The 7,523-nt window shown below is 41.5% G+C and overlaps 1 pseudogene; it reads left to right on the forward strand.

Moving 5' to 3' along the window:
• Positions 1-1,427: 1,427 nt before the first annotated feature.
• LOC110314064 lies at positions 1,428-1,680 on the forward strand (annotated as a pseudogene).
• The last annotated feature ends 5,843 nt before the right edge of the window (positions 1,681-7,523 follow it).

The raw sequence follows: 7,523 nt of genomic DNA on the forward strand, positions 1-7,523 counted from the left end.
TCTTCTTTTACATCACCAGAGCAATACTGTAGAAGATGAAGTAGTCTCTGTGAAGAATTAATTGTGTTTCCCTTTTACAGTATCAGTGTAGACTTAGATTTTCACTCAGAACTAGCAAACAGGAATGGGCTATGATGTTCTCACTTCTCCCCTCTGGAAAGGTGCCAGAAGACTATTGGATATTAGCATCTTAACACCAGGATCTAGTAATAATGAGCCATATGCCCCACCTCCCATGTTTTATTTTGCCATGGTTGGGAGCAGTACCTCACAGCCTAGTGAGCATCTGTAGGAGTCTATGAGGGCCTGAAACTCTTGCTTCTTCCCTTCACATAGCAATAGAGGCCAAGTGAGCATCCTAGATTTCATGCCACTGGTTATAACAAGTCCCACACTGTCTGCTTGCCTGATAAGATGGTGTCTGAGGAAAGGAGCTAAAATCTAGTGTTTAATATCTGGAACCTTATAACATTATGTCCAAATATACCAGTTTTGATTGATTCCCATATCAAGAACCAGTAATATCTCAAATAAATGTAAAAAATGCAATCAGTAGATGTAAACATGAGTGAAAGACATTAAAATTACCTGCATACATTTTAAGTACACAAGATTAAGATGTTCCACTCAACAATTAAAGATACCCCTGAGATATGAAAACTAGAGCCTCAGCCAAGATATGAAGTGGAAACTTAAGGGCTCTTTGGAAAATCAGTTGGATGGTGTTTTTCTGGGGCAATCATGTGAAGGAATGTTTACCTGAAGTGGACACAGGTGAATGATTAAGGCAGACTCATGAAGGAACGTTTAGCTGAAGTAGACATAGATGAAAGGATGTCCTGCTAAAGCAGGTACGTAAAAGGACACATGATGAAGGATTCTTTGCTAACAGTGCACATGTATGCCTTATGTTGCATAGTTGGGCTTCATTTGTCAGAACTTCATAGAAATTCACCAAAAAACTTCTGGTGGTGTGCCGCAGTTTCTTGCCCCTTCTGTGGCTGATGGCAGAGTGATGTCAGCTGAAACAAGAAATGTGGTGAGGCAAGACTTGTGGAGGACACATGATGTTTGGAGAGAGTATAAGACGGTGATGGAGGTTGAGCTTGGCTTGCTTTTAGATCTAGCTGAATAATGCTTGTGGGTCTTGAGTCTTTGCTGATCTTCATTTCAATGGGAGAGGCACAGCTGAGAACTTCTCCTGGCGTTCCTCCAGGCCCCTCCTTCTGACTTGTGCTTAGGCTGAGGCCTGGCTGTCTCTGCTAAGATGGGATTTGCTCCAGAGAACCTTTTAAACAGGTCCATTTCCCCTGGATCCTTTCTTTTCCACTACCTCTGGTGGGTGGTGGGCTAGAAGGGAGGTTAAAGCATTTAAGAACCATCATTAAAAATGGGCATTTGGTCTGGTTCCGTTGGGCTCAGTTCTCTCCTAAGCTACGTGTCTCTCCGCTCTCAATCCGCCATCCCACAAACATGGATCAGGTAATGCAGTTTGTAGAGCCCAGTCAGCAATTTGTAAAGGACTCAATTCGACTGGTTAAAAGATGCACCAAACCCGACAGGAAAGAATTCCAGAAGATTGCCATGACTACAGCTATAGGATTTGCTATCATGGGATTCATTGGCTTCTTCGTGAAACTGATCCATATACCCATTAATAACATTATTGTGGGTGGTTAAGTCCTTTCTCATCACGGGACAAGTGAACCAGTGAGGGGGTGACAAGCTCATGAAATAAAACATTGCCTGGAAAAAAAATAGGCATTTGAAAAATTAAAGTTACAAAGATGCACAAAAGCATAAATAGGAATAAAACCCAAATTTTAGAAGTAGAAGATGCAGTAACAAAAGTTAAAGATTCAGTGTATGGGCTTAACAGCAGAACAGAGGAGGGAATAAAGGAAAGATTCGGTGAACTGGAAAACTGAGTAGAAATTAAACAATCCAGATGCCAAGAATTCAGTGCAACAAATGCATCCAATAAGTACAGAAGAACTGGCTCTTAGGCCAGGCATACCTGGAGTTCATCCTGTTTTTCCTGGGTAAAATATCCTAGCATCTAAATATATACTCAGGTTCCTTTGTCAGCAGCTATTATTCTGTAGAATATTGATAGTAGTCATAAGGCCCTAAAAACAGACAATTATCAAGAGAAAACAGTTTTTTTTTCAGAATATTGATAGACAATAGTTACAAAGCTTTACAAAAATAAATTATTTGTTTACTGAGTTACTGATATCCAATACCTTTCCATTATCGGGGGCACTGTTTGTGGTTTCTAGTGCTGTAACAGCCTCCAGTGTGGGATCAAATTAGATCAACCAGGAAAAATCTTATCATGGCAATGAGGGACAGTAGGGTGCAAACTACTAGAAGGTTAATCAGCCGAGTCTTCAGAGAATATTGTTCAGAGACAAGGGAGGATTTTGTAAGAATTGAAATGAAGTCGTGCTGGGCATGGAAGTAATTGGTTACAATCAGCACTTGGGAAGCTGTAAGAGGATCGTTAAGATTGAGGCCAGCCTGGGCTTCATGGAGTGATCCTGTCTCAGTCCAACAATATGGAATTGCTTAGGCCATCCTCCAAAAAGTAACTAGGAGGTAGGGGTGAGCAATGGAGAGATAATAGCTCGGCAATTAGGAGCACTTGCTGCTCTTACAGAGGACTTGAGTTTGGTTCCCAGTATCCATATCAGGTAAATCACAACTGCCTGTAGTCTAGCCCCAGGGGATCAGATACCTCCTTCTGGCCTCTAGGGAACTCTTAGGTACACACCACTGGCACAGACATACACATACAAATAATCAAAAATATTTTTTTTAAAAAGTAACTAAAAGCTAAGAGGCTATAGAGGAATTGTTCTTGTGCACAACTAACTACTTTACTCTGAATGTGTTCTGACCTTGGTTCACACATGTGCTATTTGTTTAAAATATAAACATATTCCATCCCACGAAATAGAAAATGGGGAAAGATAACCAGCATGGCAGAGATAAAGATAATCCAAAGGAAATTGTGCCTCTCCCTTTGACTATCAGACTACTCAAACAATGGATCCACAAGACTTCGGAACCTCCCCAAGAAGCTCATGCTTTGAAAAGAGAAATCCTAAAACCAGCGTTAGTCAGAGAGGAAACTTTTCTTCTGGAAAGAGATTTACAACTTGTCAGACCATCATGCAGGGGAGACAATGATGGGTCAATGATGAGTGAGACCATACCTTGACTGGGAAAAGATTGCTTAGCTATGGGTACCCTTTACTTAAAATGTTCCCTTATGTCAGAATCCCAATGATATACTTGAGGGGGCCCCTGGACCTCTTTGTCCCTCTTCCAATGTGGCAACAGAATAAATTTCCCTTTTCACATTTCCAAAAGAGAAAAAGAAATAGATCAGAAAGAATTTAGCAATCCAAAACAAACAAAAAGAGCAAGCAGGTAACGACAACAAAAACAAAAACACTCCAGAAGTTGAATGTGTTCGTGCACACCTGTAGCCCCAGCTACTTGGGACATTCAAGCAGGAAAATTACAAGTTTGAGGTCAGCCAGAACAGCTTAATGATACACTATCTTAAAATAATATGCAAAAAGATAAAAAGATAGCATGTTTGGTAGTGGCAGAACACTTGCCTAGCATTTTCAATAATATCCACACACAATACAGAACAAGATAAATCAGAAAACAAAACTGAGGCACTTGTGGGACTATGGTAAAAGATCTAATATTTATGTTATTACAATCCCCGAACTAGAGAAAGCGACACTGAAACTTTAAAGAAATGATGCCAAGGAACTCCCCAGACATGAGACTAAACTACAGGTTCAAAAAGCTAAGGGAATCTTATGTAGAATATTACCAAAAAAACCCCTCCATACCAAAATACATTTTATCCAGATTTCTGAAGATGATAGACAATATCAATCTAGAAAGTAGTGACATCAATAGTATACTCCACAAAGGAAAAAATGTTAGACCTTATCAAAACCTTAAAAAGATCCAGGGAACAGTTCTAACACGAACTGTTCAACAACTATCTCATACAGGAATAATATTTAGAGTATAAAAAAGAGCTCTTAGAGGTCTAGAATGTGTTCCAGTCTATTGCTGTGATTGACACTGACCAAAAGCAATGTAGAGAGGAAAGCTTACAACTCCCAATCATAGTCCATCATTGAGAATAGACAGGGCAAAAACTCAAGGGATAAACCTGGAGGCAGGAACTAAAGCAAAGACCAGAGAAGAATATTGTTTACTGGCTTGCCTCTGCTGGCTTGCTCAGTCTGCTTTCTTATGCATCCTAGGACCATCTGGCTAGGGATGGCACTAACCACTGTGGGGTAGGCCTTCTCACATCAGTTATAAAACAAGAAAATGGCCCCACAGATTTGCTTAAATGGAGTCTGATGGAGGAAATGTCTTGATTGAAATTTCCTCTTCCCAGGTGACTTTAATTTGTAAAATATTTAGTTTGCAAAATATTTAAAGAAATATTTGATATTCTTAACCATCAGGAAAATGCAAATCAAAATGAATCAGATTGCATCTTACACCTGTCAGAATGGCTAAGATCATGATCAGGAATTGGGGGTGGGGTGGCAAGGGCAGAGAAGCCCTGAAGACCCGCAGCAAGAGTGGAAATATGCAACCTTGTGAGGTAGGAGGTGTGGGGGACCCTCTAGAATGTACTTGTGTTCAGGGAGGTGAGAGACTCTCAGGTCCCAGAGGGAGGGACCTTGGATGAAATGCCCAACAGTGGGGAGAGGGAATTTGTAGAGTTCACCTCCAGTAGAAAGACAGGGCATCAAGTGGATAGGGTTGCCATCCCACTGTTAAAACTCTGACCCAGAATTGTTCCTGTCTAAAAAATACTGCAGGGACAAAAATGGAGAAGAGACTGAGTAAAAGGAGGTCCAGTGATGGACCAAATTGACACCATCTCAAGGGTATACTCCAAGGCCTTACACTATTACTGGTGCTATGATGTGCTTAAATACAGGAGCCTAGCATGTTGGCCCTCTGATAGGCCCAACAAGCAGCTGACTGAGACAGATGCAGATACACCCAACCAATGGACAGAAGCCAGGGACGCCCTGTGGTTGAATTAGGGAAAGGCTGGAAGAAGCTGAGAAGAAGGGCAACTCCATAGGAAGATCAGCAGTCTCAACTAACCTGAACCCCTGAGATCTCTGACATTGAGCCACCAACCAGACAGTATACACCAGCTGATCTGAGGCCCCCAACACATATTCAGTCTAGCCTCTTGGAGACATGGGGGAGGAGGAATGGGATGTGGAACTTTGGGAAGGCAGACCAGCAGGGGATAATGACTGGCCTGTAAAAGAATAAAAGTAATAAAATAAAATAAATCACAAATGACAGCATATGCTGGCAAGGATGTGGAACAAGAGGAACACTCTTCCATTGCTGGTGGGAGTGCAAACTTGTACAACAACTTTGGAAATCAATATGGCAGTTTCTAAGAAAATTGGGACCCAGCTATATCGCTTCTGGCAAATACCCAAAGATTCTCCACCATACTGCAAGGGCACTTGCTCAACAAGTTATGTTCTTTTTTTTTTCAGTTTTTATTAGATATTTTCTTCATTTACATTTTAAATGCTATCCCAAAAGTCCCCTATACCCTCTCCCCCTCCCCCCTGGCTCCCCTACCCACCTACTCCTACTTCTTGGCCCTGGCATTCCCCTGTACTGGGGCATATAAAGTTTGCAAGACCAAGGGGCCTCTCTTCCCAATGATGGCCGATTAGGCCATCTTCTGCTACATATGCAGCTAGAGACACAAGCTCTGGGGGTACTGGTTAGTTCATATTGTTGTTCCACCTGTAGGGTTGCAGACCCCTTCAGCTCCTTGGGTACTTTCTCTAGTTCCTTCATTGGGGACCCTGTGTTCTATCCAATAGATGACTGTGAGCATCAAACAAGTTATGTTCTTAACAGCTTCATTCATTACAGCCTGAAACTAGGACAACTTAAGATGTCCCTCAACTGAACAATGGATAAAGAAAATGTACATTTACACAATAGTGTATTATTTAGCACTTAAAATCAATAGCATCATAAAAATTTGTAGGCAAATAAATCCAACTAGAAAAGATCATCTTGAGTGAGGTAACCCAGATTCCAGAAAGACAAATATGGTATGTCCTCACTTATAAGTGGACATTAGCTGTTGAATAAAGGATAACAATGCTACTATTCACAGACCCAGAGAAGCTAAGTAACAAGGAGGGCTCAAGACAGGTACATATGAATCTTGCTGTGAACGAAACTACAATAGACATTGAAGGTGGATGGGCGAGGAGTCTGAGTTGGGGGTGTGAATGGAAACAGGAGGGATCAAGTAGGTGGAGGAGGGAGTGAGTGAGTACTAGGAAAGAAAACTGGAATGGCGGCAAATATCTGGAATGAGCTAGAAATCTAGTGCAATGGAAACTCCTAGGAATCTTTGAGGGTGACCCTAGGACTCCAAGCAATGGGGAATACAGAGCCTGAACAGGCCACCTCCTGTAACCAGGCAAGACCTCCAGTGGACTGCTTAGGACACCAACCCAGCCACAAACCTTTGACCTATAATTTGTTGTGTACAAGATGGGCATGGATAAAGGTGGCACAGAAATTGTGGAGTGCCCAACCAATGAGTGGTCCAGATTGAGACTCACTCCAAGAGAGAGAGCCCATCCCTGACATTGTCTGAAGGGCTGGGACCCAGAGGCTGGAGAGCCCAGAGACCTAATGTAGAACCAAACACGACTGGCCAAATAAATAAATAAATAAATAAATAAATAAATAAATAAAGTCAATGAAATAATTCCTAATGATATTCTGCTATACTCAAAGATTGGTTCCTAGTCCAGTTGTCATCAGAGAGAATTAATTCATCAGTGGATGGAAACAGATGCAGAGACCCACACAAAATATTCCTCAGATCTTGGAGAATCCTGCAGAAGAGGGGGATGAAGGATTGTAGGAACCAGAAGGATCAAGGATACTCCAATAAAACCTACAGATTCAACTAACCTGGCCCATAGGGGCTCACAGAGACTGAACTGCTAACCAGAGAGCCTTCATGGGCCTGATATAGGCCCTCTGCACATATGTTACAGCTGTACAGTTTAGTCTTTTTGTGGGCCTCCTAACAATGGGAGCAGGGGCTGTCTCTGACTCTGTTGTCTATTTTTGGGACCCTTTTGGAAGAGAAACAGAGGAGGAGTGGATGGAGGGGGAAGAGGAAACTGTGGTTGGGATTGAATTAATTAATTAATTAATTAATTAATAAAATCTACTGAAAATGTGAAAAAACAGGAAGAGAGAGCTAGTGCATAGATTTAAAGATGAGGATATACAAATGATAAGGACACATATGAAAATATATTTAACAGTATAAGGCATTTGAGGAATCCAATTAAAACCAGAAACCTCAAAAGCAGAGGGAGTAAGTGAATTGTGTGTATAGCAATTGGGAGTGTAAATGACATGACCACTCTGGAAAACAGCTTGGG

This window comes from Mus pahari, chromosome X (genome assembly GCF_900095145.1).
Source record: "Mus pahari chromosome X, PAHARI_EIJ_v1.1, whole genome shotgun sequence".
NCBI lineage: Eukaryota > Metazoa > Chordata > Mammalia > Rodentia > Muridae > Mus > Mus pahari.